General features: G+C 44.8%; 1 pseudogene; it reads left to right on the top strand.

Moving 5' to 3' along the window:
- Nucleotides 1–6,180: 6,180 nt before the first annotated feature.
- LOC140202418 (large neutral amino acids transporter small subunit 3 pseudogene) lies at nucleotides 6,181–8,905 on the top strand (annotated as a pseudogene).
- Nucleotides 8,906–17,615: the final 8,710 nt, after the last annotated feature.

The raw sequence follows: 17,615 nt of genomic DNA, 5'->3' as shown, positions 1-17,615 counted from the left end.
TAAAGTAAGAAATGCAATCATTCTACAGGCTGAAGGAGAAAGATTACTGGAAATTTTAGGTAATCCAAAGATAGCAGTAATAGGATGGGGAGAGATATCTATATTCAATACCTTTGAGATAATATTAAAAATGTTTCTCCAAAAAGTTTCCAGAGTAGGGCAGGACCAAAACATATGAGTTAAAGAGGCTATCTCCCCCTGACATCTGTCACAAAAAGGATTAATATGAGAATAAAAATGAGGTAATTTATCTTTGGACATATGTGCTCTATGGACAACTTTAAATTGAATTAAGGAATGTTTAGCACAGATAGAGGAAGTATTGACTAGTTGCCTAAAATAGGAATCGCAAGCCCAAATTGATTAAGATCAAAATATTTTTGGAATTGAAACCAAATACGTAGGGTATATTTAACTATCGGGTTACAGGCCTGTTTGTGGCGTTTCAAATCAAAAGGAAGAGGAGAACCTAAAATAGAGCCAAGTGCATAACCTTGAGCAGATTGTAATTCCAATGCTACCCACTTAGGAATGTTTCTGCCATTTTCATCAGGGGTTAGCAACCAAAGTCAATCACATGTGTTTAAGTGCAGCCTCAAGCGCTGCGATCAATAAAGGGGAAAGTCATGATTTCAAAATCTGACTCTCTGCCTGAAGGTACATAAAGTGGTGCAGCGATATAGTTGGACCTTGAGTCAAGACATTATGAAAGGGTAGATTCTGAAATTTACCATGTTGAATGCTATGCCCTAATTCACAGGAATTGTGTCACTGTGTGATTAGAATATGGGAATAGTACTAGCTAACTTTATTACAGTAATGAATGGCAATAATGTGCAGGCTTGGGCCTGGAAATAACACGATTTCTTCAGTCCCAATTTCTTATGATATGCCAAATACCAAGTGTCACATTGCTTTTCAACAACTATAATGCACTTCGAGCAAAACTAAGAGGATGTTGGGTTGCAAGAGATGAGGTGATTACATGATCATTATAATCAATTATGAAGCACTGAGGATAAAAGGCTTATAATAAGTAATTAATTTCTTAAATTAAGAATTTTTCAGTTGCCCCCCCCTTGCTACTTAGTGTCCCCCTTAGAAACACCCATGGGGCAATATCACCTACTTTGGGAACCATTCCACTATAGCAGTGGTCCCCAACCACCCGGCCACAGAGCATGTGCTACCGGGCCGCGAGGAAATGATATGATTTGGCGATATGAGTCAGCTGCACCTTTCCTCATTCCTTGTCATGGCCACTGTTGAGCCATTATGCATGTGAGGTCATTACGCACTCATCATCAATGTCAGCGCGGGAAGGAGATCAACTCCTTGAGCTTGCAAGTGACGACGGGCTGAAAGGTATGTTTGACATAACATCTCTGCCGGCATTCTGGATCAAAGTCAAGGCTAAATATCCTGAGATAGCCACAAAAGCACTGAAAACGTTGCTTCCATTTCCAACATCATATTTCTGCAAAGCGGAGTTTTCTGCAATGAATGCAATGAAAGCTAAATTGAGGAATAGACTGGACATAAGGAACCTCCTTCGAGTATCGCTGTCTCCCATTACCCCTCGATAGGACTGTGTTGTTGCAGGGAAACAAGACCAGGGCTCCCACCGATTCAGCGATATTGGTGTGTTGCAATGATTTTATATATTCATACGGGGAAAATATGAGCTGTGTGTTTAATATCCAAACGTTACTTAAAATGTTATGATGCTCTTGACTTAGTTATATAACCATATAACAATTACAGCACGGAAACAGGCCATCTCGTCCCTTCTAGTCCGTGCCGAACTCTTACTCTCACCTAGTCCCACCGACCTGCACTCAGCCCATAACACTCCATTCCTTTCCTGTCCATATACCTATCCAATTTTTCTTTAAATCATTATATCGAACCTGCTTCTGCCACTTCTATTGGAAGTTCATTCAACACTTACTTCAAGCTCCCTTGATAATTGACTTATCATTATATTCATGCGAGGAAAATATGCATTGTGTGTTTAATATTAAATTCATTAGATAAACCCTTTTAAAAACGAAATTGAGAGTATTAGCCACTTATCACCTATATTCCGGTCATGATTAACACCTCCCCCGCCGTACAGAATCACCAAAAAGGATTTGCAGGAAAAAAATCAGCAGGTCACAATGCGCATGCGCACAGGTGCCCGCGCAAGGCTTCATGGTCATTGTAGTCTTTTTCTGGGTAAACACAATGTATTTGACTGCTACTCTTGTCCGTTGGCAACCCTACCCCATCCCCCCCTTGGGTCGGCCGGTCCGCAAGAATATTGTCAATATTAAACCGGTCTGCAGTGCCAAAAAGGTTGGGGACCCCTGCTCTATAGTTTACAGAAAATGGTACAAAAAAAAATCCAGTGAGCAGCAGTTCTGTGGGTGAAGATGCCTTGTTAATGAGAGGTCAGAAAAGATTGGCCATACATATTCAAGTTAACAGGAAGACAACAGAACTCAATTAATCACGCATTACAACAGTAGTGTGCAGAAGAACATCTCTGAAAGCTCAACATGTTGAACCTTAAAGTCGTTGGGCTATAGCAGCAGAAGACCACAAACACTTGGTAGCAGGAGGTACCTAATAAACTGGCCTCTGAATGTAGATTTATTCAGCTGAGAATTATTTATATTAACTATGCTATCATTGCCAAGTGCATTTGAAGGCAGTGTGCACTTGTTGATGAAAGCTAAACCTTTGTTCTCTCTCCCATTGACAAGCTTTCTTTCTTGAAATACCCACTCATTCCCTCTTCCTGCAGAAGCCTTTGCACCTCTAACTAACTGGCACTTAGTTTAGCAGGCCCACACTCCCATCTTTCTCATATTATACTGAAACAAAATGCCTTCCCCGGTTCTTAAAAAGAGATGCATTGTTTACTTGTGTCAAGCATCTTCTTTTTGCTTGTGTTCAGAATTATTTTTGAAGTATTTCCTGTATCTTCTCAACTGCATATGAAACAAGCAGCAAACATTCTATCGTTGCCTCAGCCAAAGGGCCAGTTTTTATGGACCCTGCGGCAAAAGGTATAACAGCAATGTGCATTTATATAGCGTCTTCAATTGAGGCAAAATATTCCAAGTAAAAAGCTGTTAATCAGATTTAACATCATGATATAAAAGGAGGTTTAAGCCCAGGTGACCAAAAATACAGTCAGGCAGGTATATCTTTAAAGAGTTTCTCAAAGGTAGATTACTTTAGAAACGATTCTAATCTACAGATGGAGGATTAGCCATAGAGTCATAGAACACTACTGCATAGAAACAGGGCATTCAGCCTAGCGAGTCTGTACTGAACTGTACCCCTCCCAGCCATGTACCTATCCAAATTTCTCTTAAATGTTGAAATTGATCCTGAAACAGCAACGTCTGTCGGCAACTTGTTCCACACTTGCACCAGCCTCTGACTGAAGCAGTTGCTCCTCATGTTCACTTAACATTTCACTATGGTCTTGAGTTCTAGCCTCACTCAACCTCAGTGGGAAAAAAAGCCTGCTTGCATTTACCCCATCTAGATCCTCTATCAAACATCACCTTATTCTCTACGGAATAAAGTCATAACCTATTCAACCTTTCCTTATAGCTCAGGTTCTCAAGCCCAGGCACTTTTCCAATTTTATTGAATCTTTCCTGTAAGGACGTGACCAAAACTGCACACAATGTTCCAAATTAGGCTCAACAATTTATACAGATTCAACATAACATCCCAACACCTGTACTCAATAGATTGATTTATGAAGGCCAATGTGCCAAAAATCAATGTTTTACTCTGTACCTTACCACTCACGATGTAAGTCCTACCCTGCTTTGTCCTCCAAAAGTGTAGCACCTCACATGTGTCCACATTAAGATCCATCTGCCATTTTTCAGCCCATTTTGCCTTTTAGTTTGGATCCTACTGCAAGCTTTGGTAGCCTTTCTCAATGTCTACTACACCCAATGTTGTTGTCGTCTGCAAATTTGCTGATCCACTTTGCTATATTATCATCCAGATCATTGATATAGATGAGAACATTTGATATTAGAGCAAAATTAGGCCATTTGATCCATTGAGTCCGCTCCACCATTCCATCACGGCTGACTTAATATCCCTCTCAACCTCATTCTCCTCTCTTGTCCCCATGATCTTTGATACCCTGAATAATCAAGAACCTATCAACCTCCGCTTTAAATATACTCAATGAGTTGGCCTCTACAGTTTTCTGTAGCAATGAATTGCACAGATTCACCACCCTCCACCTCATCTCTGTTCTGAATTGATATCCTCTATTCTGAGGCTGTGCTCACTATAGGAAACATCCTTTCCACCTTCACTCTGTCTCAGCCCTTCAATATTCAGAAGGTTTCAATAAGATCACTCTCATTCTTCTAAACTCTAGCAAGCACAGGCCCAGAGCCATCAAAAGCTCCTCATATGTTAACCCTTTCATTTCAGTTATTATTCTTGTGAACCTCCAATGTCAACACATCTTCTCTTAGATAAGGGTCCAAAACTGCTCATAATATTCTACCAGCAAATTAACTATTAGAGAATTATGCACAAGGACTCCCAAGATCCTTTGTACCTCTGACTGCTGATTTTTTTCCCCATTTAGAAAATAGTCTACACCTTTATTCCTTCTACCAATGTGCATGACTATATTCTTCCCTGCACTATATTCCATCTGCTCTTTCTTTGCCCATTATTCTACTCTAAGTCCTTCTGCACACTCCCTGCTCCCTCAACACAGCTGCAATTCCACCTATCCTTGTATCATCAACAGATTTGACCACAAAGTCATCAATTCCGTCATCAAAATCATTAACCTTGATCAAAAACAAACAGTAAAAGACCCAGTACCGATCATTGCAGTCATGGGGCTCCAGTTAGAGAGGCAGCCATCTACTACCACTCTCTGGCTTCTCCCACATAGCCAATGTCTAATCTAATTTACTACTCCATCTTGAATGCCAATTGACTGAACCTCCTTGACCAGCTTCCATGCAGGACTTTGTCAAATACCTTGTTAAGGTTCATGTAGCAAACAGCCACTGCCTTGCCTTCATCAACTTTCCTGGTAACTTCTTCAAATACACTGTAAGATTGATTAGACATGACCTATCACTCACAAAGTCATGCTGTCTATCCAGAGTCCCTGACTTTCCAAATATTTATGTATCTGGTCCCTTAGATCATCTCCCGATAACTTTCCCACTAATGATGTCAGACTCACCAGGCTATAATTTCCTGGCTTATTCTTAGAGCCTTTCTTAAACAATGGAACATTATCTATCCTCCAATCTTCCTAATACCTCACCCGCTGATAAGCACATTTTAAATATCTATGCATTTTCTGCATTAGCCTCCCACCAGTCGGAAGGAACACTTTGTCAAATGTAGAGATTTATCAAGCCTAATTTGCCTCAAAACAGCAAACCCCTCCTCCTCTGTCATCTGACCTCACTGCTGCTTTGGCTCACGTCTATAGACTATGTGTCCATCTCCTAAGTAAATACAGATGCAAGAAATACATTTAAGATTTCCCTTATCTCTTTTGACTCCCTGCATAGGTTGCCATTCCGATCTTTCAGAGGACCAATTATGTACCTTGCCTTCCTTTTGTTCTTAAAATATCTGAAGATCTTAGAATTCTCTTTTACCTTGTCAGCTGGAACACTCTCATGTCTTCTTTCAGCCCCACTAATTTCCTGTTGTGTTCTCATACACTCCTTATACTCCATAAGCACCTCATTTGCTCTTTCCAGTCCATCCCTACTATACTATGCTCCTTCTTCTTCTTCTTCACTAGGACATCAATATGTCTGAAAAACCAATGTTCCCTATATCTGTTATCCTTGCCTTTTGTTCTGACAGAAACATACAAATTCCATACTCTCAAAGTTTCACTTTTGAAGGCCTCCAACTTACCAACTACACCTTTGCCAGAAAATAACCTGCCTGAATACACACTTGCCAGACCCTTTCTGATACCATCAAAATTGGTATTTCTGGAAAGCGTACCACCGGCTGCCGAAGCAGCGTAACCCCACTTCCTCCTCGCCTTTTTCTCTCTCTCTCTCTCTCTCTCTCTCTCTCTCTCTCCCACCCACCCCCCCCCCCCCCAATTCCCCGGACCCGGAGACACAGGCACGGGTGTCCAGCTGGACAGATATGGCCTCCTCTCTCCCTCAGGCCTACCGAAGGCACTGATGGATGGTGATTACGGCAGTGATCGAAAACCTCTTCTCCGCCATGTTGCTGAGATGGGCCTCCCTCTTCCTCATGCTAACGAAGGAAGGGTTCTACTCACACCTCTGCACAGAGAGAGGGAACAGCTCCAAGGAGTCAGGGAAGGGGACGGGGAACAGTTCGTCACCTGGTGACTAGGCCAGCTGCGTGGAATAAGCCAAGATGCTGAACCTGGGCTTCACCATCGGCTCGTTCCTGCTGAGTGTCACCACCCTACCCCTTGGCATCCTGATGGGCAAGTACAGACCCCGCTTACCATGGTTCATCGGCAGCTCCTGTTTCATAGTCATAGTCATACTTTATTGATCCCGGGGGAAATTGGTTTTCGTTACAGTTGCATCATAAATAATAAATAGTAATAGAACCATAATAGTTAAACAGTAATATGTAAATTATGCCAGTAAATTATGAAATAAGTCCAGGACCAGCCTATTGGCTCAGGGTGTCTGACCCGCCAAGGGAGGAGTTGTAAAGTTTGACGGCCACAGGCAGGAATGACTTCCTATGATGCTCTGTGTTGTATCTCGGTGGAATGAGTCTCTGGCTGAGTGTACTCCTGTGCCTAACCAATACATTATGTAGTGGATGGGAGACATTGACCCAAGATGGCATGCAACTTAGACAGCATCCTCTTTTCAGACACCACCGTCAGAGAGTCCAGTTCCATCCCCACAACATCACTGGCCTTAAGGATGAGTCTGTTGATTCTGCTGGTGTCTGTAACCCTCAGCCTGCTGCCCCAGCACACAACAGCAAACATGATAGCACTGGCCACTGCAGACTCGTAGAACATCCTCAGCATCGTCCGGCAGATGTTAAAGGACCTCAGTCTCCTCTGGAAATAGAGACAGCTCTGACCCTTCTTGTAGACAGCCTCAGTGTTCTTTGACCAGTCCAGTTTATTGTCAATTCGTATCCCCAGGTATTTGTAATCCTCCACCACGTCCACACTGACCCCCTGGATGGAAACAGGGGTCACCGATACCTTAGCTCTCCTCAGGTCTACCACCAGCTCCTTAGCCTTTTTCACATTAAGCTGCAGATAATTCTGCTCACACCATGTGACAAAGTTTCCTACAGTAGCCCTGTACTCAGCCTCATCTCCCTTGCTGATGCATCCAACTATGGCAGAATCATCCGTAAACTTCTGAAGATGACAAGACTCTGTGCAGTAGTTGAAGTCCGAGGTGTACTCTTTCCTGTGCAATGATTGCTGTGGCTGCATACAATCCTCCCACTCTCTCTGCACTGATTTTTCTGGCCTTGTCACTCAACGGTTTTGGAGGGATCTGCATCGCATTCTTCTCGCTCACACTGCCTAACATGTTTAGCAACCTTCGCTCCACCATGATGTCGCTGATGATCGGCTCCTACGCCTCGTCCGCGGTCACCTTCCCCGGAATCAAGGTGATCTACGACGCGGGCGTCCCCTTCACCATCATCACCACCATCTGGGCCAGCCTGGCCTGTCTCGTCTTCCACAACTGCTGCCTCAACTAGCCCTGGGCCAGCTTCCCCGACCCCGAGGAGGCCAGCTACATACAGAAGGTGAAGTTGAACAGCCTGGCTCTGGACCACAAGGTGACTGGAGACCGTTTCTACGTCCACGTCACCACAGTCGGGCAACGCCTGAGTCACCAGCTGCCCCTGTCTCAGGAACACACTCACCTCTCCACTGACAGCCTGAGGCAGGCCCAGAGGCCAGGGCCCGAGGCAAGGATCCCATTCCAGAAGAGAGTCCGCGGTCATCTTCCTCTGGAGCCTGGTCACGATGGAGATGATCCAGTTGCGGCTCATCTTCTACATGGGAACGATGAACAAGATGCTGGAGTTCATCATGACCCACGGCAGCGAATCTGACGAACTTCTGGAGGAAGCCGACGATACCGTTAATTTCTACTCCTCCATCTTCGGGATCCTAGAGTTGCTGTGCCTCTTCACCTCGCCCATGATCGGCTACGTCATGGACTGGAAGATAAATGACTGCGTCGAGGTGTCCACTGCTGCTAACCCCTGCCTGAGTGGTGCCGATGAGGGGGAGCGGGGTCGGAGGCCATGGGATCGCTCTGTGCAGAAGATGACCAACGCCATCAGGGCCTTCATCCTCACCAGCTTGCTGCTGGTGGCTTTCGGGGTGACATGCATGATCAACCTGCTCCCCTTCCAGTACCTCACCTTTGTCTTCCACAGGGTGGTGCGCGGGTTCATACACTCGGCCTGCGGAGGGCTCTACGCCTCTGTTTATCCCACCAATCACTTTGGTTCTCTCATCGGACTCCAGTCGCTGATCAGCGCCGTAGTCAATCTGTTACAACAGCCTCTCTTCATCCTCATGTTGGGACCCCTTCATGGGAACCCCTTCTGGGTGAACCTCGGCCTGCTGGCCCTCTGGTCGACCGGCTTCCTGCTACCCGGGTACCTCTGGTACCACCGTCGGCAGCTCCTCCGGGGATGGAGAGGGAGGCCGGGGTCTCGTCCAGCCCCGGCAAGACGGACACCCAGGCCGACCCCTCCTGCAACAGCCTGCTGCCCGCGGACGAGTCGACGGCCTAACATCTGGCCCCTATCCCACAGATCTGCTCCCTCCCCTACTCCCGCCCCAACTCCGCCCTGCCTCATCCCCGCCCACCCATGGAGATGCAACTAGAGGCTCAGCCTGAGCTGCTGTCAACATGGAGACTGCGAGAGAGGCAAGTACTCTTTTGTCACCATCGTTAACCTGAAGGGAGACAAGGCTTGGTCTGCCACCATGGTGATGGGGTGGGAGGGGGGTGCCTGCCTTGTCTCCATGGTGATGGGATAGGAGTGGGGGGTCTTGATGTGTCACCGTGGAGATGGGGTGCGAGGCGGGGCCTGCTCCACCGACATGGTGACTTGGGGGTGGGCCCCGCTCTGTTACCGCAAGGAACGGGGGAAAGGGGATGCCTTGCTCTGTTGCATTAGTGACGCATGGACAGAGGCAGGGCCTGTCCTGTCGCCACGGTGAGTTACCAGGTGATGTGAATGCAACAGTGAATTGGGAACAGGAGGCAGCCATTGTTCTGTTGCGGTGGTGACTCCGGGACGTCGTTTTGGATCCTGGCTCCCCCCACGCCCCCATCACCATGGAGACCCGGAGGACCCTCGGGGATAGGGACCAGGTCCTTATAGCTATCACCGTGGAGACCTGCCGATGGTGGTGGCCTTTGCTCTGTTGCCGTGGAGACTGGGGCCTAACTAGAACAGGCCCTTGTTTCCTATTAATTTATCCAAGTCAATTTCTTTTTAACTCTGTTTCTCTTTTGTTTTTGTCGGTTTTAATAGGAAAAGGAGGGACGATGAGAGTTTATTATTATTTTTCAGGTGTGTCCGTCCATTTCTCAGCTTTGCTGCCTAACTGCCGATGATTGGGAGAGGCGGAAGCCTCATTCCCTTCTTCCTTCATTCATCCCACCGGTATTGATTATTATAAGGGATGTAAAACGAAACAGCTGGGCCTGATTTGAAGGGAAGGGTTACTCAGGGAGTCCAGGCCACATTAGGTGACCCACGGCCTTGCCCCTGGCCTCTTCTGGGGTATAAGTCCCCGTTGTCAGGTCGACAGCGACGGGGCGGTTGTCCCGGCAACTGCATCCAAGGTGGGTGGGGAACCAGGTGACGGTTACTCAGACGGTTCTTGACTGGAAGATCGACACCGTTGCCTGGGCAATGACCGCTTGATTGGTGAAGGCGGCCATCTTGCTCAGGTGAGCGATCGAGCCGTTGCCCCTGCAACGGCCGTCGCCTTCAATAGGAAATTTTCAAGCGACGTTAAAGCAGAGCAACATTTCACCCGAGTGTGCATGTGAGCGTGTGTGTGTTGTGTGTGTGTATCTGTAGGGAATTTTATTTCAACTTAATAAAAAAAATTGGTATTTCTCAAGTTTCAAATCTCAACCCATGGATTAGACCAGTCCTTTTCCATAATTACCTTTAAACTAATAGCTACAATATCATAATTCCATGTGCTGATCCATGCCCGAAGCTCATCCGCCTTTCCTGCAATCCTCTTTATACTGAAATATTCACAGTTCAGAACATTTGTCCCACCATGTTCAACCTTTCAATTCCTGTCTTTGTACGTGGGCTAAACGTACCCCCACAATCACTCCACTATCTGTTCTGGCAACACACACAAAATGCTGGAGGAACTCAGTAGGTCAGGAAGCATTCGTAGAAATGAACAAACAGTCCTGAAGGAGGCTGTCGGCGAAAAATGTTAACTGTTTGTTCATTTCTATGGAGGCTACCTGGCATTATGAGTTCCTTCCGCATTCTGTGAGTGTCACTCCACTGTCTGCTCTGGTATTCTGGTTGTCAACCCCCTGCTACTCAAATTTAAACTGCTCCTCCTTGTATCACATGTTGATCAATCTGTCAGCCTTCTGAATGATCTGGAACTCATCCAGCTCCAGCTCCAGTTCCTTAACACAGTCTAAAAGGAGTTGCATCTGGATACACTTCTCAAAGGAGTAGTCATCAGGAATACTGGAGGTCTCCCTGACTTTCCACATCCCACAAGAGGAGCATTCCAGAGTCTTGCCTGGCAAACCCTACTGTTATAACTGAAATCATCATGATCTTTATAAATCTCTGTACCTGGCCTTGGCTAGTTCATCTGTGAGCAGAAATATCTGTGATACACTGCTTATCACAAAAGCATCATTAGCTGTCTTCTCACAATCAGAATCAGGTTTGTTATCACTGACGTACTGCATGTCACATAATTTGTTGTTTTGTGGCAGCAGTATAGTGCAATGCATAAGAAATATGATAAGTTATAACAAGAAATAGACAGTATATTTTTAAAAATCAGTACAAATAGTACAAAAGGGAACAAACATAGTGATATAGAGTTCCTGGTTCATGGACCGTTCACCGTTCTGGTGGCATGGTGCGAAGACAATAACCTATCCCTCAACGTCAGCAAGACGAAGGAATTGGTTGTTGACTTTAGAAGGAGTAGCGGACCGCACAACTCAATTTACGCCGGTGGTGCGCAAGTGAAACAGGTCAAAAGCTTTAAGTTCCTCGGGGTCAATATCACAAAAGACCTGACTTGGTCCAACCAAGCAGAGTCCACTGCCAAGAAGGCCCATCAGTGCCTTTACCTCCTGAGAAAACTAAAGAAATTTGGCCTGTCCCCTAAAACCCTCACTAATTTCTATAGATGCATTGTAGAAAGCATTCTTCTAGAGTGCATCACAACCCGGTATGGAAGTTTTCCTGTCCAAGACCGGAAGAAGCTGCAGAAGATCGTGAACATGGCGCAGCACCCCACACAAACCAATCTTCCATCCTTGGACTCACTTTACACCGCACGCTGTCAGAGCAGTGCTGCCAGGATAATCAAGGACACGACTCACCCAGCCAACACACTTTTCATCCCTTTTCCCTCTGGGAGAAGGCTCAGGAGCTTGAAGACTCATACGGCCAGATTTGGGAACAGCTTCTTTCCAACTGTGATAAGACTACTGGACGGATCCTGACCCGGATCTGGGCCGTGCCCTCCAAATATCTGGGCCTGCATCTCACTTTTTTTGCACTATCTTACTTTCCATTTTTCTATTTTCTATTTATGATTCACAATTTAAATTTTTAATATTTACTATCGATTTGTAATCCAGGGAGTGGGAAGTGCAGAATCAAATATCGCTGTGATGATTGTACATTCTAGTATCAATTGTTTGGGACAATAAAGTATAAAGTATAAATCTAATTTAGAATTTTTTAATATTTCTTACATCCACCTCACAACATGAGGGAGTAAAAATCTATGTGTTGCATCTCTGTCACTACGTACAGGCGATAAGGAGGGGAAATGTGGGAGAATATTGTCCAAACACTAAGATTGTATACACAATTGCTTGTATACATGTATGTACAGTCAGATATGCAATCAGATCAATACGTATTGATAAATCTGATGACCTGGTGAATGAAGCAGTCCTGGCCTTGATGCTGCGGTACCATTTGCCAGACAGAAGCAGCTGAAACAGTTTGTGACTGGGGCGGCCGGAGTCTATGATAAACCTCCAGGCCCTTTGTATGCACCTGCTGCTGTAAATGCCCTGAAAAGAGGGAAGTTCACATCCACAGATGCACTGGGCTGTCAGCACCACTCTCTGCAGTGCCCTGCAATTAGAGCAGTACACGGCCTGTCAGCGTGCTCTCAATGGTGTCCCTGTAGAAAGCCTTGAGGATCTGGGAAATCATGCCAAACTTCTTCAACCATCTGGGTGAAAGAAACGCTGTTATGCTTTTTTTCACCACACTACCGGTACGTACATTCCAGATTAGATTCTCTGTGATGTGCACCCTGAGGAATGTGAAACGTGAAACTTGAAACTTGAAATGGCAGAGTGGTAGAAGGTGTTGCTGAAAAGTTAAGGCTTTCGGCTCCTGTTCCTCCTTTCTGATAGCAGTAATGAGAAGAGGGCATGTCCTGCTTGGTGGAAGTCCTTAATGATGGATGCTGCATTTTTGAAGCACTGCTTTTTGAAGATGTTCTCGATGGTGGGGAGGCTAGTGCCCATAATGGAGTTGATTGAGTCTGCAACCCTCTGCAGCTTTTTCCAGTCCTGTGCAGTAGCCCCTCCATATCAGATAGTGATGCAACCAGTTAGTGTGCTGTTCACATACAACAACAGGAATTTGCTGGAATCCAATGGCACAGTACTCTGGCATTCAAAAGTACTAACCTATTATATAAAGATGAATCTGAGATGAGAAATTGGCATTATTCCTGGTCTAACGATCTCCAGCTCTTTGTAATAATACTTTTCATCCTAAGCCAATGAGATAAAGAGAAGCAGTTTTATACATCTATACAATAAAGGCTAGTGTTCAGTAGAGCCTCTGTATTGTTCTGCAGTAACATTAAATGCTTGCAGCCACTATGTGATGTGAGTAACATCTGTTCCTTTAATGGTCTGAAAATCTGTTGGATTTGAATTGCTCAAGTATTCAAACATTCCACCTCAGAGAAAGTAAAGTCAGAATGTATTGTTATATTCCTTCCATTTTCTTATGAGACTTCACTACGTTGTGGCGTTGCATAAGACCATAAGTCATGGGAGAGTCTAAGACCTGAGGACACAGCCTCAGAATAGAGAGACATCCTGGAGATGAGGAGGAATTTCTTTCAGCCAGAGAATGGTGAATTCCCTGCCAGAGGCAGAAAATGATAGATACTTGACACGTCAGCATGAAGGGATATGGGGAAAAAGCAGGAGATTGAGGGCTAAGAGGGAAAATGGATTAGCCATGATCAAATGGCAGATCAGTCTCAATGGGCCAAATAGCCTAATTCTACTCCAGTAGCTTATGGACACAGAAGAGGAATTAGGCCATTCAACCCATCATGTCTGCTCTGCCTTTCCATCAGCTTTTTAAGCCTGTCACCCCTACTGGGACATAGGTCACCAATAGCAGCTCACAAGAGCCCTCGGACCTGGGTTGAATGCTAATTGGCCCAGTGGCTTCCACTTTCAATACATGAATTCATACATCTTCTAGATGAAGATACTTCCTCTCCTAGGATGAGGCCTTTGGAGCTTCTGTTGCCATTTTTGTAGTTCTGAGTTTTTACAGAATGTCCAGCTCTCTTTCTTTTGCAGCCTGACTTGGGACTGTCTATGATCGGGTTGCCATTTCATCATGGCTAATTTATTTTCCCTCTCAACCCCATTTTCATGCCTTCTCCCTATGATAAACAAAATAATCTGCAGATGCTGGGGTCAAAGCAACACTCACAACACGCCGGAGGAACTCAGCAGGTCAGGCACCATCCGTGGAAACGATCAGTCGACGTTTCGGGCCGGAACCCTTCGTCGGGACTGTAGAGGGAAGGGGCAGAGGCCCTATAAAGAAGGTGGGGGGAGGGTGGGAAGGAGAAGGTTGGTAGGTTCCAGGTGAAAAACCAGTAAGGGGAAAGATAAAGGGGTGAGGGAGGAGAAACAGGGAGGTGATAGGCAGGAAAGGTGAAGAAGGAATAGGGGAAAACACAATGGGTAAATGGGGGACCACTTTGTAGAGCACCTCCACTCCGTCCACCACAACAGACAGGATCTCCCAGTAGCCACCCACTTCAACTCTGCTTCCCACTCCCATTCAGGTATGTCCATACATGGCGTCTTCTACTGCCATGATGAGGCTAAACTCAGGTTGGAGGAGCAACACCTCATATACCGTCTAGGTAGCCTCCAGCCCCTTGGTATGAACATAGAATTCTCCAACTTCCGATAATTCCCTCCCCGTCCCTTCCTCTATCCCTATGTCACTCTGCCCCCTCCCCTTGCTGCCTATCAGGTTTCCGCCTCCTTCTACTACTCATTGTGTTTTCCCCTATTCTTTCTTCACCTTTCCTGCCTATCCCCTCCCTGTCTCCCCTCCCCCACCCCTTATCTCTCCCCTTACTGGTTTTTCACCTGGAACCTACCAGCCTTCTCCTTCCCACCCTCCCCCAACCTTCTTTATAGGGCCTCTTCCCCTGCCCTCTACAGTCCCAATGAAGGGTTCCGGCCCGAAACATCGACTGATCGTTTCCACGGATGCTGCCCGACCTGCTGAGTTCCTCCAGCGTGTTGTGAGTGTTGCTTCTCCCTATGATGTTTGACTCATTAAATAATCATGAACCTATCAACCTTCACATTAAATATATCCAATGACTTGTCCTCTACATTCATCTGTGGCAGTGAATTCCACAGACTCTTTGAAGTAAAAGCTTTGGAAGCTAAAATTCTTTGAAGTAAAATCTTTAGAAGCTAGAATTAAACAGCACCTGGATAATTATAAAGAAGCCAGAAAAGATCTCAAGAAGTGAATCAGGAAAGCCAGGAGCACCAGGAGTGGCTATTGAACTCGGACTATAGTCTTTTTACAGCCTTATGATTTTTCATAGTCTGTGTTTTTCACCCATTTTTTCTTTTTTTGTGCGTGAAGAGGGATTTGGGGGTCAAAGTGCCTGTTCTGTTTGATTTGTTTTTGTGCAGGGAGGAGGGATTTGGGGTTCGATGTCCCTGTTCTGTTTGATCTGTGTTTTTGTGTGGGAGGAGGGATTTGGGGTTCGATGTCCCTGTTCTGTTTGATTTGTTTTTTTGTGTGGGAGGAGGGATTTGGGGTTTGCTGTCCCTGTTCTGTTTGATTTGTGTTTTTGTGTGGGAGAAGGGATTTGGGGTTCGATGTCCCTGTTCTGTTTGATCTGTGTTTTTCTGTGGGAGGAGGGATTTGGGGTTCGATGTCCCTGTTCTGTTTGATTTGTTTTTTTGTGTGGGAGGAGGGATTTGGGGTTCGATGTCCCTGTTCTGTTTGATCTGTGTTTTTCTGTGGGAGGAGGGATTTGGGGTTCGATGTCCCTGTTCTGTTTGATTTGTTTTTTTGTGTGGGAGGAGAGATTTATGGTCGATGTCCCTGTTCTGTATGCTTTGAGATTTTGTGTAGGAGGAGGGATTTGGCGTTAGTAAATTTGTAGTTGACATGAGGACCGTTAGTGTTGTTTGTGTAGATGACTGGCAAAAAATACAGCTGGATATGGTAACTTGATAATAAATTTACTTTAAACGTTGAACTAGTGGAGCCTTTAAGTTCAAAAATCAGGAAGTTACGTTGTAGCTTTATAAAAGTCCAGTTAGGCTGCATCTTTTCACCAGGGTTGAAATACCTAATATCAAAGGACATGCATTTAGGGTGAGATGGCATGATTTCAAAGGTGATGTGAGAGGGAAGTTGTTTTTTAATTAGGGAGTGTTGGGTGCCTGGAATGCATTATGTGGAGTTGTGGTAGAGACAGATACATTAGAGAATTTTAAGAGACATTTAGATGGGCACATGACTGTGAGGAAACTAGAAGTATATGGACATTGTGTAGGCAAGAAGGAATCAGTTTAGTTGGCTGTTTTGTTACTAATTTATTCATTTCAGCACAACATTGTTGTCTGAAGGGCCTGCTCCTGTGATGTATGATGTATGTTCTATATTCTATTCACCATCCTCTAACTGAAGAAATTCATCCTCATCTCTGTTCTAAAGGGACATCCTTATTTTCTGAAGCAGTGCCCTCATATCTTAGATTCCCCTACGATAGGAAACATCCTCTCCACACCCACGCTACCTATGCCTTTCAATTTGCAATTGGTTTCAATCCGGTGCCCCTCATTTTTCGAAACTCCAGTGAATACAGGCCCAGAGCCTTCAAATGCTCCTCATACATTAACCAGCTGGAAATTCTGAGTGGTTCAGGTTGGGACAGTATAAAGGAGTTTCAGTCACAATTGTAAGGCAATTCTTTAACTACTCTTTGCCACACCTGACACTATGGAGCGGAATTTTATTCCCCCCCCCCCCACCAACTATGGCATTTTAATGGACAAAGTTCCTGAAGAAAGAGCAGCCATCCTCATAGAGTCAATTCAGTGATTCATTAATCATTAATTATCTGCCACTGGTAAGGAAGTCTTGGCTTGGCTCGCACACCACCGACTGTTCCTGAACAGTTATTACCCTACAACCATCAGGCTCCTGAACCAGCATGGATAACTTCACTCAAGTCAACTCTGAACTGATTCCACAACCTATGGACTCACCTTCAAGGTCTCTGCAACATCCCACTGCTGTCTGTAAAGGGATTGTCTGTTCTCCCCGTGACCACGTAAGTTTCCTCTGGGTGCTCTGGTTTCTTTCCACAGTCCCATGACGTACAGGTTGGTAAGTTAATTAGTCATTGTAAATTGTCCTATGATTAGGTTAGGGTAAGATCGGGGTTGTTAGGTGGAGCGGCTCGAAGGGCCTATTCTGGGCTGTATCTCAATAAATAAACTCATGTTCTCAGTATTATTTACTTACTTATTTTTTTTCTCTGTTCAAGCTGGTAAAACCTGAGGAACTTTCGGACTATTCTCATGGTGTTTAGTATTGTGACTTTTTGAAGATTTTACATAGATATTGCTGTGTAGCCAAATTGTTTAATGTTATTGTGTAGTGACTTTGGGATGACACCAGTTGTAGATATTCCTATTGGGACAATGAATACCCTGTTTATGTCCCAAAGCCTTTCAATTTCCTCTTTTAATTCAGCATAATTCTGATGTTTTTCACTTATTGATCCCTGTAAGTTATGTGTTTAGAATGGTGATATCTATTAAATAAGATGTTGTTGCTTGTTTATCCTATATTATTATATCAGATGGTTATTATGGATTGTCAAATCTGTAATAATTGATTGGTCATAATATAATTTGTGGTATCTGACTCTAAAACTGGATCAGGCTTGTATTTAAAGTAAGTGGTTATGTCATTTATGACTTCGTATTTTAAAGCATATAATATTTTAAAGCATGTCA

The sequence above is a fragment of the Mobula birostris genome, chromosome 9 (assembly GCF_030028105.1).
Source record: "Mobula birostris isolate sMobBir1 chromosome 9, sMobBir1.hap1, whole genome shotgun sequence".
NCBI lineage: Eukaryota > Metazoa > Chordata > Chondrichthyes > Myliobatiformes > Myliobatidae > Mobula > Mobula birostris.
The sequence above is the reverse complement of the archived record's forward strand: the minus strand, read 5'-3'. Positions and strand labels throughout refer to the sequence as shown.